General features: G+C 41.3%; 1 protein-coding gene across 4 annotated transcripts in view; it reads right to left on the bottom strand.

Moving 5' to 3' along the window:
• Positions 1–22381, bottom strand: part of CHID1 (chitinase domain containing 1) — an 896926-nt gene that overhangs the window by 88232 nt on the left and 786313 nt on the right. The gene's annotated exons all lie outside the window — the stretch shown is intronic.

Genomic DNA, 22381 nt, shown 5'->3' with positions numbered 1-22381 from the left:
TACAGAAAGAAATCTCCACAATCACTACACAACCTGCAGCTTGAAAACGAACTGAATACATTTTATTGCAGGTTTGACACTACCAACAAAAGCCACACGCACCAAGTCAATTTGCATAATTTGCATTTCTGCAACAGCCAAACTGAGCACTCCTGCTGCCAGCCAACGTCTCCACCCCCTGCGGTGCCTCGGCATCTACAGAACACAGGAGGCCAGACACAACCTGCTAACCTGTCCCCAGATGTGCATGTCTACCAATATGCCAATCAGATGTAAACAAACTCTTGAAAAGACAGAAAACAAATAAAGCACCTGGACCACACACTGTGACTGCGAAATGTCTGAAACTCTGTGCCGATCAATTAGCTCCTATATACACAGACATATTCAAATAATCTCTGGAACTCTCAATTGCCCCTGCCTGTTTTAAAAGTTCAGTCATTGTACCCATTCCAGAAAAATCAAATCCTACATGCGTAAACGATTACAGGCCTGACATCATTAATTATAAAAGCATTTGAAAAACTGATAATGGCTTATCTGAAATCCATCACAGATCCCCTTGCCTCTGCCCCCTCTGACCCAGCTCACTCCATCTTCCAGCTTATGCCTTCAGGAGAAAGATTCCGGTCAATTGCAACTAAAACCTCTAGACACAGGAACAGCTTTTTTCCTCAGGCGGTAGACATACTTAATACTGAACCATGCTAGAGCTGCTAGGACTTGAAAGCAATCAGCAAAGAACTGAAAATGAACAATTCTCACCTTTCTTACTGCCACTATACTCACATACTGTCCTAGACTTGTAATATACATACTTTGTATTTTATTTTTTTTAAAAATGTTTTAAATTTTTTTTGTTTGTGTTTGCGTTTGTTAAGCAACTGCCAAGACAAATTCCTTGTAGGTGCAAACTTACTTGGCGAAATAAATAGATTCTGATTCCAGAAAATGAATAGTTTTCTCATGGGAAAGGGGGTATCAGCTACTGATTGGGATGAAGTTCAATTCTTGGTTTCAGTTTCTCTTTAAAGAAAACCTGAACTGAAAATTAAAAGTCAAAATAAGCATACACAAGTCATACTTACCTTCCATGTAGTCTACTCATCAGTGTCTTTCTCCTGTCCCGCGTCCTGTTTGTTCACTGTGATCAAGGGAATTTTCCGTCCTCCACTTTGAAAATGGCCAATACCCATAACAGCTTTCTGGTCAGCACACAGTTAAACTGTAACATCGCCCACTTGAGCCATAGGGAAACATGGACATTACCTGGTACATCAGTTTTCCTCTCAGCTATAACTGACAGCAACTGATATTTTACTGACAGCAACTGATATATTTCAGATCTGACAAAATATTGTCAGAACTGGAAGGGATTATTGTCAGAAGAAAATGGTGAGCTTCTGAAAGGAACTGATGGCAAGGTAACTATGTAATGTTCATTTGAAGTTATCTCATGTGTTTATTTTAAATAGTTTTACCCAGTACAGGTTCTCTTTAAGCAATGCCAACTGCCAAACTGTCCTGCTGCTCCTGTGCATCTAAGATTTTAAAACACCACTCAAGCGAAATAAGTAAGCAGTTAAAATCCTACAGAACCAACAAATTTAGGACTAGTCCACTTCCTCATGGGGATTCTCTGGGTTAATTTTTTATTTCAACAGCATTTCCTGAACAACAGTTTAACTGCCAAAATAGTAAGTTACCAGCAAGCCTCCCTACTCACTTGCACACTATACTGTAAGGGCCCGTTCAGATCAGAAATGCGGATGGCCATGCGTGCGGAACGCGTGCGGACCGCAACGCGTACGAACGCATGGCCATCCGCGTTTGTGTGCGTTGCGTGGCTGATCCCAACACTGAAAAGTGAATGGGACAGCCACGCGTTTTTGCAAAATCTGCGTGCAGCATGCGTTCCCGGACCGCACAGGTCCGGAACGCATGCAGTGTGAACATCAGACATTGCACTCTATGCAATGTCTGATGTCGTGCGTTTTGGCCACCTGCACGCATTTCCAAAACGCGGCTGGAAACGCGTGCAGTGTGAACGGGCCCTAAGTTAGACTTAGCAACTGCTGTTTAGGAAATGCTTTTGAAAAAAGAAAACCCTGAGAATCCCCCATGTGAAGATCAACTAATCTAAAACCTGTCAGTTGTCAGATTTTAACTGCTTACTTTTTTTTTGCTGGAGTGAGCCTTTAAGCCACTACCAAGTATACAGACCAAGTCTGACAACACTAGTCACATGCTTCTTTTAGGGGTGTAATGCAGGCATTGGTGAGGTCAAAAGGTTCAGCAGGACAGCCAAGTGACACTGTGTAAGGGCTGGTTCAGACGGACGTCTGCGTAGCGTCGCGTCTGGGGGCGTTGCGGCGGCTGAGCGGTCAGGCTTTCAGTAGCCTTCGGTCGCGTCGTGATGCTGTTGCGGTTTTTTTTTCCCGTAGGGGAACATTAGCCGTCGCGGTTGGCCGCTCCCTGGAAGCTACATGTTGCTTCCAGGGGCAGCCCGAACGCTCGCGAAAATCGGGACCCGAACGCCGCGTTCGGGTAAAAGCGCGCAAAAGCTTGGTGTAAACGCTCTCATTCACTTGAATGGGAGCGTTTACCGCGACGGTCCGAACGCTTGCGGTAAACGCTCCGCAAGCGTCCGTCTGAACCAGCCCTAAAGGAACTCGGTAATGAGAGGGTTTTGGAAGTTGCGAAATGTATTTCCAAACATCAAAACAATCATTCATAAGAGATGTAGGAAATACATTATCTTTATACACAATATGAGTTTACACTCTGCAGCAGTTCCAATGATCCACGTTAAATTTCGCAACAAATATGTCTGAAGTGCAGATGGCTGATTCACTGGATTGAACTCTCATACTCGGTGCTATAACTGCACATTGCCACAGGACAAAATATGCTTATAATGTAGAAAAGGGAGGTGCACACAGACATCTTTGGCCTCAGCTTATCTCAGAATAGATGAGATAATTTAGAAAAGGTCATCTAAATTTGCCCATTCGCTCACCGATTTTACTAGTAGATAAGATGAGAGTGATGGACTCTGCAGGGAATCGATTACTAAAATAATTTCTGTTCAGTCAGTTTCAGATTGTTTTTGACCTGAAATTGTTCAAACGTATTGATTAGAGCAGATGGAAGAGCGACAGTTGATTAGCTGCCCACTACATCAAACAGTGCAACACTACAATTTGATCAATTTTCAGTAGATTCCATGCTGGGATCTATAGAAACTATTTGCTGTGAGTGGTAGGGATCCATTCCTCTCTTAATTGATTTGGATCAGAAAATAATCAATCATTTTGCCATATCAGGTGGAAATCTATAAGTGTATGGGGAACAGAAAGACTTGCTGCAGTAAAAAAAAGTTTTTAACTATTGATAAAAAAAAGCAACTTTTTTTTTTAATACTCTGTATTAGGGTTCACATTATCACTAATTCTAGGGGCACTTTATTTATTCCCACAGTTCTCTCTATCTGCTTTAAAATCATCCTTCACAACTCAGATCACAAATATACAGTATTTCACAGTGTTCTCCTCACAGCATGCAGGAGAGTCTGAGGAAAACAAGCTGGTCAGAAGAGGTAATGGGTAGCTAGATGTGCTGTAATATAACTAGCATTAAGGGAGATATGTATATACCACTCCTGACTGATAGAGTGAAAAAGGACACCAGTTCCAACTAAATCTAGTCAGAAATGGAATGAATCGTTGTTAGAAGAAAATAGTGACCTTTTGAGAAGAACTGAGGGTGAAGTAAATCTGTTGTATTCATTTGCAGGTACATCATGTGTTTATTTTTAATAGTTTTACTCGGTTCAGGTTCTCTTTAACAAAAACAAGGCTAAATAGTTTGCACACCTTGATTATGTAATTATAAATATTATTAAAGGCTGCAGCACTATGTAAACTATGTATCTTACTTACATAAAATATATACTTATAAAGCAACATGACCTGTCGAATCCTATCTGGCTATAGCACTCACTGGTGACCAACTAGTAAATAAGTTATGTGAAACCGAGCAGACAATTTTTCTCACAAATATAGTGAGATGGATTTCTTCTGCTTTGCAGCGGATATTTAAGTATTCCAGAATCTGTGGCATGATAAACTGTAAATGCACACTTACAGAATCCTATCGCTATTTATGTATATATTTTTGACTCGTCTATTTGCAGACTTCTCAGCAATCAGTCCATTACATCAAAAGCATATGAAGCTTTTAGATGGGAAAATAGAACTTTAAGATGAGGAACTTTAGCTGTTAATATTTCTTCTCTTTTCCATTTTCTAGAGCTTCCTGGGTAAATTAATTACCATGGTGGTTTCAGGATCTTTGTTGTTGTTGCAGCTGTTACACTGTACTGGATAATTCAATTTGTCTACCTGTAAGTGAATTACTTCCAGTAATGGGTATAATGAACACTTTAAAACTGATGAAAAACGGTGTCTATAATTTAGAATTGGGTTGGAAACAAGTATTGAATTGCAGTGTGTAAGATATGATAAGATTATTGGACCTTATCTTGCCATCATTCTCTGTACATACCCACCTCAGTGCAGAGCATTTATAGCCTAGCGTTGTTACTGTACATGAAGTTTAAACAGATTTTTCCCACAGGATTTGTTAGTCTGTGTTTCCACAAGGATATTACATTTTGTATGTGTTTTTCTGTGTGCAAATGTTTGCATTATTCTATGCAAATTCGTATGCAAATTTTCTGGTGTATTGACAAATCATTACGGTACTTGGGAAACTAATGCGGCATCCGAAAAAAGGCAGCATGCGGTCAGCTTTTTCCATGCACTTAGATGCAAGCGGAAAATCGCATAATATGGAAACCAGGCCATACATTTCCATTGCTGTGCTTTTTTTTTGGTGTGGAAAAACGCAAGGACTCACGTGACGTAGAAAGCCAGCCCAATAACAAACAATGGCCCTCTGAACACATTTTTTAAAAAATGATTACATTTTTATGTGGTGTATTGTGATCTCTGCACTCACACACACTCCTATACACATGCCTCTAGGTACATATGGCATTCTATATTCAGCAGCACTCTAGTCCTAAATGGGTAGGTTTCCATTGAAAATTAGTTAAAAATCAAACAAAAACAACAGAATACATTTTGAAACAAAGAAATGTTTTGTTTTATGACAAACATTTTTTTGAAATCAACACCAGGAACAAGTTTCAAAAGTCAAAACAGGACCCCTAAAGACTGATTGGCTCCTTTTACACACAACAGACAATATCATCAAATCACAACGCAGTGAGGTCGCATTGCAATGGTACCACACAACTTTTTGACTGCATTGCATTGTAATAGCAAAGCCTAGCGTTGCATCACAGTAGTAGTAGTCGCTTCCCTAAGAGGAATGAGTTTCTCAGAAGCAAAGAAAGGGTGGGATACACCATTCTGTATAACACTGCATGAGAAAATGATGCAATAATTTAATAATGCATGTTGAGCAAGTATTTAATAATGCATGAGGAGTGCCACAGAGGGGGTGGTGTGAGTGGGGAGATTTAAAAATAACAGCTTATGTGCAACACTTGGGCAAACTGATCTGCCAGGCTGATATTACTTTGACTAAAGCTGGCCATACACTGGCCCGATTTGCCGCCGTTTCGACAGCAGATTCGATCACTGGGATCGAATCTGCTGCCAATCATTCGCGCTACACGCCGAATTTCGATCCATTCCGCCCGATCCCGTCGATTGCGCCGTGCGGAAAATAACCGTCAATCGCCCGCGGGTAAAGAGCGCATCGCTAGCAGCGTTCGAGTGCCTGACGACCGACGCAATAGAGCCGCAATACATTACCTGCTCCGCCGGCGCGACTCCCGTCTCCCGGGTCTCCGCTCTTTTTCTCCGCTCTGGTCTGGTCTGGTCTCCGGCATAGTTACATAGTTACATAGTTATTTTGGTTGAAAAAAGACATACGTCCATCGAATTCAACCAGTACAAAGTACAACTCCAGCCCGTCCCCCACATACCCCTGTTGATCCAGAGGAAGGCGAAAAAAAATCCACAAGGCATGGTCCAATTAGCCCCAAAAGGGAAAAATTCCTTCCTGACTCCAGATGGCAATCAGATAAAATCCCTGGATCAACATCATTAGGCATAACCTAGTAATTGTAGCCATGGATGTCTTTCAACGCAAGGAAAGCATCTAAGCCCCCTTTAAATGCAGGTATAGAGTTTGCCATAACGACTTCCTGTGGCAATGCATTCCACATCTTAATCACTCTTACTGTAAAGAACCCTTTCCTAAATAAATGGCTAAAACGTTTTTCCTCCATGCGCAGCTCATGTCCTCTAGTCCTTTGAGAAGGCCTAGGGACAAAAAGCTCATCCGCCAAGCTATTATATTGCCCTCTAATGTATTTATACATGTTAATTAGATCTCCTCTAAGGCGTCTTTTCTCTAGACTAAATAAACCCAGTTTATCTAACCTTTCTTGGTAAGCGAGACCTTCCATCCCACGTATCAATTTTGTAGCTCGTCTCTGCACCTGCTCTAAAACTGCAATATCTTTTTTGTAATGTGGTGCCCAGAACTGAATTCCATATTCCAGATGTGGCCTTACTAGAGCATTAAACAGGGGCAATATTATGCTAGCATCTCCAGTTTTTATTTCCCTTTTAATGCATCCCAAAATTTTGTTAGCTTTAGCTGCAGCGGCTTGGCATTGAGTACGATTATTTAACTTGTTGTCGATGAGTACTCCTAAGTCCTTCTCCAAGTTTGATGTTCCCAACTGTATCCCATTTATTTTGTATGGTGCTAGACCATTGGTACGACCAAAATGCATGACTTTACATTTGTCAACATTGAATTTCATCTGCCATGTATGTGCCCATATAGCCATCCTATCCAGATCCTGTTGCAATATGACACTATCTTCCTGAGAGTTGATGATTCTGCACAATTTTGTATCATCTGCAAAAATAGCAACATTGCTCACTACTGCATCTACTAGGTCATTAATAAATAAATTGAAGAGCACTGGACCCAGTACAGACCCCTGTGGGACCCCACTGCTAACAGTCTCCCATTTTGAGTACGATCCATTGACCACAACTCTTTGTTTTCTGTCCATTAGCCAGTTCCCTATCCATGCACACAAACTCTTCCCCAGTCCTTGCATCCTCAACTTTTGCACCAGACTTCTGTGGGGAACAGTGTCGAAGGCCTTTGCAAAGTCCAAGTATATCACATCTACAGCATTCCCAATATCCATATTAGCATTTACTACCTCATAAAAGCTGAGCATGTTAGTCAAACAGGACCTGTCTTTAGTAAACCCATGTTGATGCTGAGAAATAAGATTATTTTCTACTATGAAGTCATGTATAGTATCTCTTAGTAACCCCTCAAATAGTTTGCATACAACTGATGTTAAGCTTACAGGTCTATAATTTCCTGGATCAGATTTTTTGCCCTTCTTAAATAATGGGAAAACGTGGGCTGTACGCCAATCCACTGGGACTCTGCTAGTTGCAAGAGAGTCACAAAAGATAAGATAAAGGGGCGCTAACTGAACTTAATTCTCTTAGGACCCGAGGATGCATGCCATCCGGGCCAGGTGCCTTGTCTATTTTTAATTTATTTAGTCTTGCCTTTACTTCTTCCTGCGTTAAGTATTTAATATTACAGTTAGAAGATTGAGACTCTTCTGCCTCTGTAATTTGCAACAGTGCTGTTTCCTTTGTGAAGACAGAAGCAAAGAAAGCATTTAATAACTCTGCCTTACCTTGGTCATCCACCATTGAGTTCCCACCCTCATCCTTTAGGATTCCTATACAGTCAACCTTTTTTTTTTTTTAGAGTTGATGTACTTGTAAAACTTTTTTGGGTTAGATTTGATATCCTTAGCGATTTGATTTTCAGCTTCGATCTTTGCCAGCCTAATTTCTTTTTTACAATTTTTATTGCACTCCTTACAATTGCTTAGTGCAGCCTCAGTCCCCTCCTGTTTTAGGACCTTATAGGCATTCTTTTTCCTCTTCATTTTATCCCTAACCTTTCTATTCATCCATAGAGGCCTTTTTTTATTCCTAGACATTTTGTTTCCATATGGGATATACATAATACAATATTGATTGAGAATACATTTAAAAGCTTGCCATTTCCCTTCAGTGTCCTTCCTTTGTAGTACATTATCCCAGTTCACCAAACTTAGTGCCTGCCTAATTTGATTGAACTTTGCTTTTCTAAAATACATAGTTTTAGTGGTCCCGCTGCCCCGTGGCCTATCAGTCACCAGATCAAACGTTATCATGTTGTGATCACTATTTCCCGTAGAGGGCGCTCTACTGTTTAAACTTCCCCCAGACAGGAAGAAGGGAAGCATGCCGGAGACCAGACCAGACCAGAGCGGAGAAGAAGAGCGGAGACCCGGGAGTCGCGCCGGCGGAGCAGGTAATGTATGCAGGATTAGGGGAAGCGGCGGCAGCACCACCACCACCACCACCACAGATTGTGAACGGTTTCAGGCTGAAATCGGTTCACAATCTGTTTGCAGTAAAGGTAGTCATACGATCCCTCTCTGATCAGATTCGATCAGATAGGGATCTGTCTGTTGGTCGAATCTGATGGCAAATCGACCAGTGTATGGCTACCTTAAGTCAGGGAGATAGAGAGACAAGACAGACCCCTCCTCATATCCTACTCTATTTGATGATTATCTTACGTCTGTGGCATCTTAAAATGGGAATTTTAAATAGCAAATACCTTTATTTGTACAAGGCAGGATACAATTGAAGCAAATTCAGTGTCCAAATATAGAACTAAACAAATTTACCTGGAAACAACTATTTGTCTCAATTTACTTCTCCACAACCCGGCTGACTGATAGGTAAGACCTTCAGAAGAAAAGGTCTTACCTATCATCGGTTAAAAAGGCACAGGAAATGGTTGACTATAGGTGTTTATTTACAATGTTTACCCTATTTTCCTACCCATTTCCCTACCCTTCCCTGGACCCTATTCTTAGCCCTCACCTTCCCTCCCTTTCTATCCTCCAGCTGCATGTTTCTGGTTAGATTATTATGACATGTATGCATTACAAAGTACCAAATATATTTTCTTTCAAAATTTTCATTAAAATGTTATTGTTTAAAAGAAAAAAAGGCACAGGGGTGGATAGACAGTAGGGGCTGTAGAAGAATGAATTCCAAATGCAAGAATCGGCTAAGGTGCTTGTTACTCAAATATAACATTGGTGTGTTGGGGATACACATGCCTCAAATTTGAAATTGAATTTGCCACTGAACGTCTTTATTATTTTATAGGCTTGGACAACAAGGGATGCTTGGTGATGAATTCAAATAAGGCTAATTTGCCACTGACAGATTTTGGTGCAAACAATGAACAAACAGGGAGCCCTAGTAAGAAATTCAGATCAGAGTTTGGTGGGGAGTGATAGAGGATGGCAGGGGCAGCATTCTGCCAGCAAGAGAAAACTACACATGAAGAACAGAAAAAAAGAAGATATTTGTTGGATATCTCTCTCCCCCCCCCCCCCCCCCCCCATTTAAGGGAGCTTAGAGGTTCCAATGTAAGTCTTCATAGCACTGTCCCCATCTTCTGTTGAGCACCACATGTGGTTACACTGAGGAACAGCCCCACTCCTTAAGACTGTGGAAAAGGGCAAGATATTCTATCTCTCCCCATCCATCATATCCCCCATAAGGGTATGTTCAGCTCAGAGATGGCAATTAATAAGACTTGGCTCAATTTTCTTCTTGCTCACATATTTTAACCATTTTCATAAATAAGGCCAGTATCTAGCCCATGGTTTCATTTTCTAAGTACATAGTGCAGGATGACTGCATTATTATAACTGAATTGTATTATATTCTATACGTATTTATGTAAACACACAGGCATACAGGTTCTTGTAACAGTTTTGCAGTTCTTTTGCAGATCAAATACTGTTTAGCACAGCCCTTGTATGATAAAAATAAACAGTGTCATGTCCGAGAGGTGTCATGTCATTAATTTACAGCTGTCTAGTATGATGGAAAATTGAGCAGAGAACAGGTTCCCATTTCTGTCATTGGAAGTTAGCAGACCTGGGCAAGCTGTGCAGGGAGCTCTGGGCTGTGGCTGAGCCTGATTTAATTTGAAAAGCTGAGAACATTGATCTGCACTTCATTAAGTCGTCTCTTCAAACATTGCAGGCCATGGTAATAAATCTCAGCTCAGATTAAAATCAATGTATATTGAATGTGCCTCTTATCAGTCTGAGGAGCTCAGATGATTTCTGCACCAGTTCACTGCCAGGTAGGTAAAGCTTTGACTTACAATTCTCCTATTCTATCTTTCATGTGTCCTCCCCTCATTCAGATGCTCACCTGCTTGTGAAGATCACACTCGTTATGATCTCATCATCATTCACATTAGAGGAGCAGCTTTCTGAGGCGTGATGACCTCCATCACAATCCCTTCAGTCTCTGTCATAAATCTCTCTCTATACTAATCCACTATGCAAGCTTATGTAAGCCAATTCTAATACAGCTTTAAAGGATAAGTCCATTGAAATTTTATATTTAACCACTTCACCACTGAGGGGTTTTACCCCTTGAACACCAGAGCAATTTTCACCTTTCAGCGCTCCTTCCATTCATTCATCTATAACTTTATTATGACTTATCACAATGAAATGAACTATATCTTGTTTTTTTCGCCACCAATTAGGCTTTCTTTAGGTGGGACATTATGCCAAGAATTATTTTATTCTAAATGTGTTTTAATGGGAAAATAGGAAAAAATGTGGGAACAAATTATTATTTTTCAGTTTTCGGCCATTATAGTTTTTAAATAATGCATGCTACTGTAATTTACTATTAGCCTGTGGCACTGCTGAGGTGTTATGGAAGACCAGGATGCTTCCATAGCAGCCTTCAGCTCTTCAGCATTGCTCGGTCTCATGTTTCTCATCTTTTTCTTGGCAATGCTCCATAGATTCTCTATGACAGGCGTTCTCAACCAGGGTTCCCTGGAACCCCTGGGGTCCTTGAATACTCTAATAGTTCGTTGGCATTTACCCCCATTGTGTGTGTGTGTGTGTGGGGTGGGGGGGGGGGGGGACAATAGAGGACATTATAATAAGGTGGTACTGTAAAAATAAGCACTAAATTAGGAGGTCATAATAATAATGAGCACATTAATAAAAACACTAGGCCAAAAAGACAGTAAAATGAGTGGCACTGTAATAGGGGGTAGTGAAATAAACATCCTCACCTAATTATAAAGACCATTCCTCCTGCAAAATAAATGCAGGGGTTCCTCAAGATCCAAAAGTTATCTGCAGGGTTCCACCAGGGTATAAAGGTTGAGAAAGGTTGCTGTATGGGGTTCAAGTCAGACAAGTTTGCTGGCCAATCAAGCACAGTAATTCTATGGTCATTGAAACAGGTTTTGGTACTTTTGGCAGTGTGGGGAGGTGCCAAGTCCTGCTTGAAAATAAAGTCCGCATCTCCATGAATATTGCTTTAATTTATTGATCTTCTTCTCCTTAGTGGTAGCTTCTGACCTTCGTATAGCATAAAGAGATTTGTATAAATTTCTAAAAACAGGAGCAATAGATTCACTTCGTCCATGCTTTCTTGAAGACCTACCCTTATTCTGGGAATATATAATTCTTTTTGAATGTGAAATCTGTACCTTTTTTCAATTAAATCATCTGTATGCCTAATGTTGTAGTGAAACCCCTCCCACAGTGTGATGTCAGGTCAGGGCCATGGCCCTGACCGATTCCTGTCTGTGAACCTCTTTGCATTGCAGGAAATAACAGCTGTTTTCAACTGCCAACATTTGTTTGTGGATGTGTTTATAGATAGTGGCAGCTGGTGCTGTATTTTTTTTCATGTCTCCCAATAGTAAATATTACCCACAGGCTTAGGGGATAACAAACAACATGACAGAATTACACAGTAAAATTCAATCATTTCTTGATTTATTTTCTTTTTTTTTTTTATTTCTCACTTTGCAATGTATTGAATTATGCTTTTCCACTTCTACTATCTTTTGGTAAAGTTCTTCTTTAACCACTTAAGGACTGCAGCCTTAAACCCCTTAAGGATCAGACACTATTTTTCCATTCAGACCACTGCAGCTTTAACGGTTTATTGCTCGGTCATACAACCTACCACCAAAATATACAGGATCTTCTCAAAAAATTTGCATATTGTGATAAAGTTCATTATTTTCTGTAATGTACTGATAAACTTTAGACTTTCATATATTTTAGATTCATTACACACAACTGAAGTAGTTCAAGCCTTTTATTGTTTTAATATTGATGATTTTGGCATACAGCTCATGAAAACCCAAAATTCCTATCTCAAAAAATTAGCATATTTCTTTCGACCAATAAAAGAAAAGTGTTTTTAAAACAAAAAAAGTCAACCTTCAAATAATTATGTTCAGTTATGCACTCAATACTTGATTGGGAATCCTTTTGCAGAAACGATTGCTTCAATGCGTCGTGGCATGGAGACAATCAGCCTGTGGCACTGCTCAGGTGTTATGGAGGCCCAGGATGCTTTGATAGCGGCCTTAAGCTCATCCAGAGTGTTGGGTCTTGCGTCTCTCAACTTTCTCTTCACAATATCCCACAGATTCTCTATGGAGTTCAGGTCAGAAGAGTTGGCAGGCCAATTGAGCACAGTAATACCATGGTCAGTAAACCATTTACCAGTGGTTTTGGCACTGTGAGCAGGTGCCAGGTCGTGCTGAAAAATGAAATCATCTCCATAAAGCTTTTCAGCAGATGGAAGCATGAAGTGCTCCAAAATCTCCTGATAGCTAGCTGCATTGACCCTGCCCTTGATAAAACACAGCGGACCAACACCAGCAGCTGACATGGCACCCCAGACCATCACTGACTGTGGGTACTTGACACTGGACTTCAGGCATTTTGGCATTTCCCTCTCCCCAGTCTTCCTCCAGACTCTGGCACCTTGATTTCCGAATGACATGTAAAAGTTGCTTTCATCCGAAAAAAGTACTTTGGACCACTGAGCAACAGTCCAATGCTGCTTCTCTGTAGCCCAGGTCAGGGGCCTCTGCCGCTGTTTCTGGTTCAAAAGTGGGTGCATGCTTCCATCTGCTGAAAAGCTTTATGGAGATGAAGATTTCATTTTTCAGCACAACCTGGCACCTGCTCACAGTGCCAAAACAACTGGTAAATGGTTTAGTGACCATGGTATTACTGTGCTCAATTGGCCTGCCAACTCTTCTGACCTGAACCCCTTAGAAAATCTGTGGGATATTGTGAAGAGAAAGTTGAGAGACGCAAGACCCAATACTCTGGATGAGCTTAAGGCCGCTATCGAAGCATCCTGGGCCTCCATAACACCTGAGCAGTGCCACAGGCTGATTGCCTCCATGCCACGCCGCATTGAAGCAGTCATTTCTGCAAAAGGATTCCCAATCAAGTATTGAGCGCATAATTGAACATAATTATTTGAATGTTGACTTTTTTCTTTTAAAAACACTTTTCCTTTATTGGTCGGATGAAATATGCTAATTTTTTGAGATAGGAATTTGGGGTTTTCATGAGCTGTATGCCAAAATCATCAATATTGAAACAATAAAAAGGCTTGAACTACTTCAGTTGTGTGTAATGAATCTAACATATATGAAAGTCTAATGTTTATCAGTACATTACAGAAAATAATGAACTTTATCACAATATACAAATTTTTTGAGAAGATCCTGTATTTTACCTCCTTTTCTTGCCACTAACACAGCTTTCTTTTGGTGCTATTTGATTGCTGCTGCGATGTTTAGTTTTTATTATATTCATCAAAAAAGACATGGATTTTGTCAAAAAAATTGTTTTTTTTAACTTTTTGTGGTGATGAAGTCTCAAGATCCGCACCGTCAAAGTAGAAAAATAGCTTTAATGAAGTTTAAAACATCAACATGTTAAAAAGCATGGGTAAGTCCAGATGATGACGCACAGGCGTTTCGGACTCAGTGGTCCTTTCTCAAATCCTCATGGACCCATACTGAAACCTCAATACAAATCATGTTATATATACAACAGAAGTGGACCAGATAGAGAACTGACTACTTAATATGGTCGCATATGTATGTTGGACAACTCACCAATCGCATGTCATGGACAGCTGGATCCCACCAATCGCATTGCAGCACACTAGAAACAAAGAACCAAATACATAGTTCTAAATAACTGGCACTCACATGTCCCAACACCATACAAATATACAGTGTTAATGGGGCAGCGCTCATTGTGCCACTGACATATAGAACAAAAATGCATAAAAATGTTTGAAAGAGGGAGTGCACGGGCCGGCCAATCATCACTACGCCTACCACGTCCGCAAATGCAGTCTAAAAAATTCAGCCAATAGGAAAGCTTAAAAACAGTACAGAGGTGAGATCCTTAGACAACTATCAGATCAAGCAGTTTATGAGCCACTTAGTTCTGATCCCACCCCTGAACTTCAACGTCAGATAGATATTATGGTTAATGATGCCATGAGTAGTGGCGTTATTGATCGACACCTTGGGAGGTTTCTGGTGAAAGTTGCTCCCAGGGTTCCAATCATATATATACTTCCTAAGATACATAAGGGTCTTGTTGACCCTCCTGGACGCCCGATAGTTTCGGGTGTCGATTCTATCTTCTCCAATATCGCCACCTTTCTTGATAAGATACTACGCCCCATGGTGGTGAATCTGCATTCTTATATTAGAGACACCAAACAATTTTTGGAGATCATTGAAGGGTTTGATAATGTGGATGATGAGACTTGGCTTGTGACTATGGACGTCGGCAGCCTCTATACTGCCATACCTCATGAGGGGGGTTTGGAGGCTGTTGACTTCTATCTAATGTTATATACGGATTTTGATGTTGCACAAAGAAAATTTCTCATGTTACTCTTAGAGTTTATATTGAGAAATAATTATTTTCTTTTTGAGTCAACGTTTTATGTGCAGTGCAGAGGCACGGCGATGGGCTCGAACGTGGCCCCCTCCTATGCTAATCTTTTTATGGGTTTATACGAGGAGGCTTTTGTTTACTCCAGTTCTCTTTTTTGTAAGCATGCGCTATTATGGCGACGCTACATAGACGATATTTTTTTGCTGTGGCGGGGGCCACGCTCGAGCCTTGATGCCTTTGTAGCCGAGTTACACACTAGATGTACTACCATTGAACTCACTGTCCACTGCGATCAGAACAAGGTCAGTTTTCTCGATACATGGGTGATGAAGAAGGGTGGACATTTGATTACTGACTTGTTCATTAAACCAACGGACAGAAATTCTGTCCTTCATTTTTCCAGCTTCCATCCTCCCCATGTTAAGCTTAATATTCCCAAGGGCCAGTTTAAAAGGGTAGAAAGAATAGTGACAGAGCCTACCATTAGAGCACAGAGACTAGAAGAGATGAAATATAAGTTCCTAGCACGTGACTATCCTATTGGATGCTTACAGGAGGGTTACAAATTTGGTGGGGGACGTTATAGGGTGGGCAAACCATCCGGTATTGGGTTGGACATTAGGGAACGTGTTCCCTGTGTCACTACATATAATGTTCTCTCCGACAGAATCAGCCACATTGTTAATAGGCATTGGCCCATCCTTAAAAGAGGTTTACCCACGGTTAGAGAATTTCATGATTGGCCCCTAATGTCATATAAGAGAGCTCCCTCCCTAAGAGATGAGATAGTACATAATGATCTTGGCCCTCGAGTGGAGAACTTGATTAGGAGAAATGGTACATTTCCTTGCTTGGGATGCCACTTATGTAGTTACATTGTAAAAGGAGACACGTTTACTCATCCCAGTCGAGGGACTAAATTTAAGATTAGGGGCAATTTTAATTGTGATTCAAGGTTTGTTATATACCTGCTAAAATGTCCCTGTGGCTTGGGGTATGTAGGTAAGACCACACAGGCCCTCAAGGATAGAATGTCTTCCCATAAATCGAATATTAGAAACCATAATCGAGAATTGTCAGTTTCTGACCATTTTTGCAGCAAGGGTCATTGTTTGACCCAATTGAGGGTTCAGGTGATTGAGGGGGTACCTCCTTTACGTAGAGGTGGCGACCGACATAAGAGATTGGCCCTAAGGGAGAATTTTTGGATCAAAAAGCTAGATACTTTAGAACCTAGGGGACTTAATAGAGATTATGATTTATCTAATTTGATTTAATTATCTGCATTGTTTTTATGTGGATTGCAACTACTAATTGGTTAATATTATGTTTCTAATAGGACGTGACATGGATGGCTGGTATTTGCTATATTGGTGACCCATTCTCCACCACTTTGCCCTTTGATTGTGGCACACTATGAGGTTTGTGTGATTGGCTGGTCTTTCTGTCACTATGCCACTACTCATAATGCGGGATATTGCTATTGGAATTGAATTTTTATGCGCATAATAATATATTTGCCCCTTCCCTTTTTTCTGATATGCCTTTGTATGTTTATACCCTTACTAGATGAGGCGTTCATTGTATTCCTCTCGCCCGCCCTCTGTTATCAGGGGGGAGCGTTTGGGAGTCTTTTTCTATGCGTCCTGACCGCTCAGTCTTTACTGAGCGGCGGACGCTGTCGGCGTGCATCGGATTGGGTATCACATTGCGTGGCCCCCGCCTCCTCCGTATGCGGCTGTGTGGTGTGGCGGACTGTGTCGGCGCACTTCCTATTGGCTTGCGCTGCCAGTCCCGCCCCACAGTTTTGGCAGTCCTTGTGGCGGACGTTGTAGGCACTCACGTGGTTGGAGCAAACCTAACCACGTGGGGCGCCCCGTCAGATGCCGATTTGCCGCTTACGTTGAGCTGGATTGCATAGGGGTTTTTAAGCTTTCCTATTGGCTGAATTTTTTAGACTGCATTTGCGGACGTGGTAGGCGTAGTGATGATTGGCCGGCCCGTGCACTCCCTCTTTCAAACATTTTTATGCATTTTTGTTCTATATGTCAGTGGCACAATGAGCGCTGCCCCATTAACACTGTATATTTGTATGGTGTTGGGACATGTGAGTGCCAGTTATTTAGAACTATGTATTTGGTTCTTTGTTTCTAGTGTGCTGCAATGCGATTGGTGGGATCCAGCTGTCCATGACATGCGATTGGTGAGTTGTCCAACATACATATGCGACCATATTAAGTAGTCAGTTCTCTATCTGGTCCACTTCTGTTGTATATATAACATGATTTGTATTGAGGTTTCAGTATGGGTCCATGAGGATTTGAGAAAGGACCACTGAGTCCGAAACGCCTGTGCGTCATCATCTGGACTTACCCATGCTTTTTAACATGTTGATGTTTTAAACTTCATTAAAGCTATTTTTCTACTTTGACGGTGCGGATCTTGAGACTTCATCATCAGCATTTGCTCTTGCTCCAGAGTGGGTCCTGGCACGTCAACTTTCTTACATTGGTGCGTGAATTCTGCTATTGGATTAACTTTTTGTGGTGACATTTTTCAAATAAAGTAAAATTTCTATATACACTTTTGTCTAAATGTATTGTGCTACATGACTTTGATCAATAAATAGACACCTAATGGATTTTTTTTGTTTGGGTAAAAGTTATAGCGTTTACAAACTATGGTGCAAAAAGTGAATTTCCCCAGTTTGAGCACCTGTCATGATTCATGAGGTGCTAGAATTCCAGGATAGTATAAATAACCCCCAAATGACCCCATTTTGGAAAGAAGACATCCCAAAGTATTCACTAAGAGGCATGGTGAGTTCATTGAAGATTATATTTTTTGTCACAAGTTAGAGGAAAGTGACACTTTTTGACCAAAAAAAAAAAAGTTTCCATTTCTGCTAACTTGTGACAAAAAAAAAAAAAGAAATCTGCCACGGACTCACCATGCCCCTCTCTGAATACCTTGAAGTGTCTACTTTCCAAAATGGGGTCATTTGTGGGGTGTGTTTACTGTCCTGGCACTTCGGGGAGTGCTAAATTGTGAGCACCCCTGTAAAGCCTAATGGTGCTCATTGGACTTTGGGCCCCTTAGCGCACCTAGGCTGCAAAAACGTGCCACACATGTGGTATTGCCATACTCAGGAGAAGTAGGGGCCCTAAACCCTAGTCCTCCAGGTGCCGCTGCCGATCAGCGTTAGGCGATCCTGGGGTAGCCACCTTGCCGCCCCCATAGGTAGTGGGCGGTCGGCAAGAGGTTAAAGTATTAGATTCACATGATAGTACTGCCCAGCATAATGCATTATTTAAAACAAAATAAATATGGAACCCTCCACATTCCTCTCATATCTCAGTCACTTTAATACTCTGGGGTTACTTTGGGAGAAGATTCAAGGTAGCTGGTGGGGAAATCAGCTTAAAGAGAGTCTGAAGCGAGAATAGATCTCGCTTCAGACCTCATATATAGCAGGGGCACGTTGTTTAGGAAATGCTGCTGAAAAGTCTAGCTGACATAATAGTGTGCAAGTGATTAGGGAGGCTGGCTGGTATCTATTCGAGAGTTAATCTGCTATTCAGGAAATGCTGCTGAAAACAAAGAAAACCCAGAGAATCCCCCATGAAGCGATGGACTGGCCCAAAACCTGTCGATTCGCCAGATTTTAACTGCCTACTTTTTTCGCGATAGTGGTCCTTTAATTTACTTTTTAAAAACTCTCACAGAGCTCCTATGACATATCAGCATCACCAGTCTTTACAATATTAACGTGTTACATGTATGTAAATGTTAATCTTTCTCCTACCCAAACATCTATCTGATTCAGTTCTTAAGGACCCATCTTATAAAAGTTTATACAAGAAACAAATTGTTTTCTTTCCTTCTTTTACTCGCTTTCTCGCTGCTCAGCTATTTACATAACTGCAGTGACAGCTTATTTAATTTGTAAGTTTATTTAAGCTGTCAGTGCTGTTTTCCGATGGTCTACACCAGATGCATTCTTCCTATTTGAGCAGAAAACATCCTGCATATTTTATTATACTTACTAAAATATGCTACACTGAAAGAGTAATTTAGAGACTGCATTTGTTTAGGATACTCATGCCTGCTGTTAGCCATAGGCGCTGGACTTGCGGTATGCAAATCTACCTGATGCAGGTCTCTCTTAATCACAATCATTTAAATGTCCTAATCTATTATATGGCAATTTTATAATTGCTACTGGTAAGACCTAATAGATCTCCAAAGCCTAAGTGTTATACAGTATATAATCTTTGAAGCGGCACCATAGCGACATACAAATTATTCAGGATAGCCACTTTTATGTTGATTTTCCTAGTATCAGTATCAGACACCCTCCCTATTTCTATATATGTGTATATTCGTAAACCCACACTCCCAGCAAGGCTGTTAAAGTGGATCCGAGATGAAAAACTAACGATGACAAGTAACTTGTCTATTTATCTTATCTAAAGTCTACACAGAAAATCTAGCTGCAAACAGCTTCAACAGTTTCATATTGATTTATTCCTGTGATCCAATGACAGCAGCCTGTTTTGTTTGTCACATTACACACAGGCAAGCTGCAACTGCATCTCCAGCCCTCAACTCACTCCCCTCTCCTGCTCCCTCCTCCCCTCTGCCTCTGAAATCTCTGGCTAGTAACTTCCTCCTCCTGCCCAGAGTGAGCTCCCATAAGCCCTTGCTACATGGAGTGCCAAGGCACTTTGAGCTGTGTACAGATAAAATTGTTTACATCAAAAATGGATCCACTTTTGATGTAAACAATTTTATCTGTACTTCTAAAAATGACATTTTTGCTTATGCCATGGGTTTATTTTATATTTCGATCTACTTTTTAAGCTTTTACTGTTTCATAGCATCTTCTCAATGACACATTCATTGAAGTATGCCAGAGCTAAAATCTATGAACTATTCATCCTTTTTATCTCTTTCCTGCTCTCAAAAGCTATTTACTGCAAGGAAAGTGTTGTATGGCTGCAATTCCTTATCAGTGAGGGTTACGCTATAGTCCGACCCGGCCCCAAACCAGACAGACACTGTCAATTGCATACCTGATTTTTAACGCTTTCAGGCAGAGAAAGAAAAAAAAGGAACACAGCACAGTTATTTGTGTGCTTGGCACTGTACACATGTCTATCTCATCATGTCACAGGTCACCTCGAATGTTCTTTAAGCTATGTGGAATTCTCCTCCCAGCGCATTCTTGGAGATATTTCGTACTGGCTTTGGAACTCCCAGTAAGGGCTCGTTCACACCTAAGGCAATTTTTTTTTTTTAAAGCACTGGCAATTTTAAAAAAACGGCCTAAAATCGCTTGTGCGATGAATCCTTATGGGATAATTCATATCAGCGCGTTTCGTCTGCTTTCCGCTCAGCAAAGTGCCGCCTGTACCATTTTTAGGGTGATTTTGCTACAATAGAAGGTATAGAAAAAGCGCAAAATACTCATAAAATCACTTTGTGCGGCGAATGCGTTCAAGCTTTCATGAATAAATAGATTGTATTTACTATTTTCCGGGTCAAAGAGTTTACCTCCTGACTTGCGTCAGGAAGTGAAAAAACAAATCGCTCTGCAAAAGCGCTTTACACAAAATCAAAGCGCGCAGGTAAGTGCCGGGAGAGGGGGAAAAAAACACTCTCAAAATTTTAAAACGTGGCCGTCATCGATTTCGATTTTAGATGTGAACAAAGCATAAATGAACATACCGCAGGGCTGCACCTTACAGGACTAAAGGTGTTTTCAAAACGTAATTCAGGTAAAAAATTATTTTCAAAACGTAATTCAGGGAAAGGAAAGATTTTACAATGGGCAAACACTGACTATAATTTATAAAGGTATATTGTAAAAAACAAGCAATTTTATTCGTTATGTTATTTTCATGACAGATCCTCTTCATGGAATGGTCCCAGACAGCCCATGGCAACCTAGTGTCTCCCCACAGCACCACTCCACTGATGAAGCAAAGTGGTCTGTACACGCAGATAGGCATCCAGTATAATAAGTTAGAAATCTTTACTGAAGAATAACATGCAGATATATCACTGGGAGGGAGAAGTCGCCCCAAAAAATAACCATGGATGTGATAAATATAAAATGGCTTACCTCTAAGAAGGGGGGTCAACACCAATATAAGAAAGACATTTTAATAATCAGACACTAAAACGATCACGCATTTCGCGGAGCACAGTCTTCTTCCTCAGATCAAATAAAGCAGCGTCTGGGTAGCCAAGGTGCAGACTGTGCTCCGTGAAATGTGTTATAATTCTTGTGTCTGGTTATTAAAATTTCTTTTTTATATTGGCGTTGCCACTTCTTAGAGGTAAGCCATTTTATAATCCATGGTTATTTTTTGGGGCACCTTCTCCCTCTAGCCCCCTAGCTATTAGAGGTTGCTGTCAATTGTTTGTTTTGTGTATCGGTTTTTCTGGAGTGCAACCCATACATTTGTAAACAAAGAACCTGGGATGTCCTCACTTGTTTTTATACTGTGGTTGCTGGTCTTGCAACCCACCTTTGTGAGTACCTCATCACTTTGTATTTATCCAGAACCTGATATTAATACACTACACCATAAGGGGCTCCTGGTCTCTCTCTCTCTCTCTCTCTCTGTTTTTCCTGTATCCGTAGGAAGTCTTGGGACTCTTTGAGACTACACACCTCCCAACATGCAGAGATAATTCCTACTATATCAGGCAAACGGTTCAACCATTGAACGAACAGTTTCTTCAACATAAAAGATCTATTAACCTCCCTGGCGGTAAGCCCAAGCTGAGCTCGGGCTATGCCGCGCAGGAGGATTTCTCAGGCTGTACTGGGGCGATTCGCCCCATTCAAAGTGCTGTGCGCGCAGCCAGCACTTTGCTAGCCGCGCGCACAGCTTGATCGCCGCTACTTTGCGGCGATCGGCCGCACGCAGCGGCGAAAGAGGGCCCCCCCCCCCCCGCCAGAGCCCTGCGCTGCCCGGACCAATGAGTTCCGGGCAGCGCTATGGGCCGGATCGGATGCGCCTGACGTCAGGACGTCGGCTGACGTCCATGACGTCATCCCGATCGTCGCCATGGCGACAGGAGAAGCCAAACAGGGGAACGCGTTATATACGCGCTCCCCTGTTTGCTATTAGTGCCGGCGATGATCGCACTAGAGGGACACATGCGCCCTCTAGTGGTGTTTCATGTAGCTACCACTCTGGTAGCTTTACATGAAACAAAAACAAACAAAAAAAAATAATAGGATTTTTGCCCATGTGGCAAAAACAATTAACCGCCAGGGAGGTTAAGAATGGTGTAAGTGCTACCCATCTAATAGAAGATGTAAGAGAGATTCATAAGGCTAATGCGGATTGCTTATCCTTTGCGGGGGGTGAAAGTGACAGGGGGGTATCACAGGGGTGGCTCTAGAGAGGCCAT

Source organism: Hyperolius riggenbachi, chromosome 11, assembly GCF_040937935.1.
Source record: "Hyperolius riggenbachi isolate aHypRig1 chromosome 11, aHypRig1.pri, whole genome shotgun sequence".
Classification (NCBI taxonomy): domain Eukaryota; kingdom Metazoa; phylum Chordata; class Amphibia; order Anura; family Hyperoliidae; genus Hyperolius; species Hyperolius riggenbachi.
Note: the sequence above shows the minus strand (reverse complement) of the source record. Positions and strands in the feature narration are given on the sequence as shown.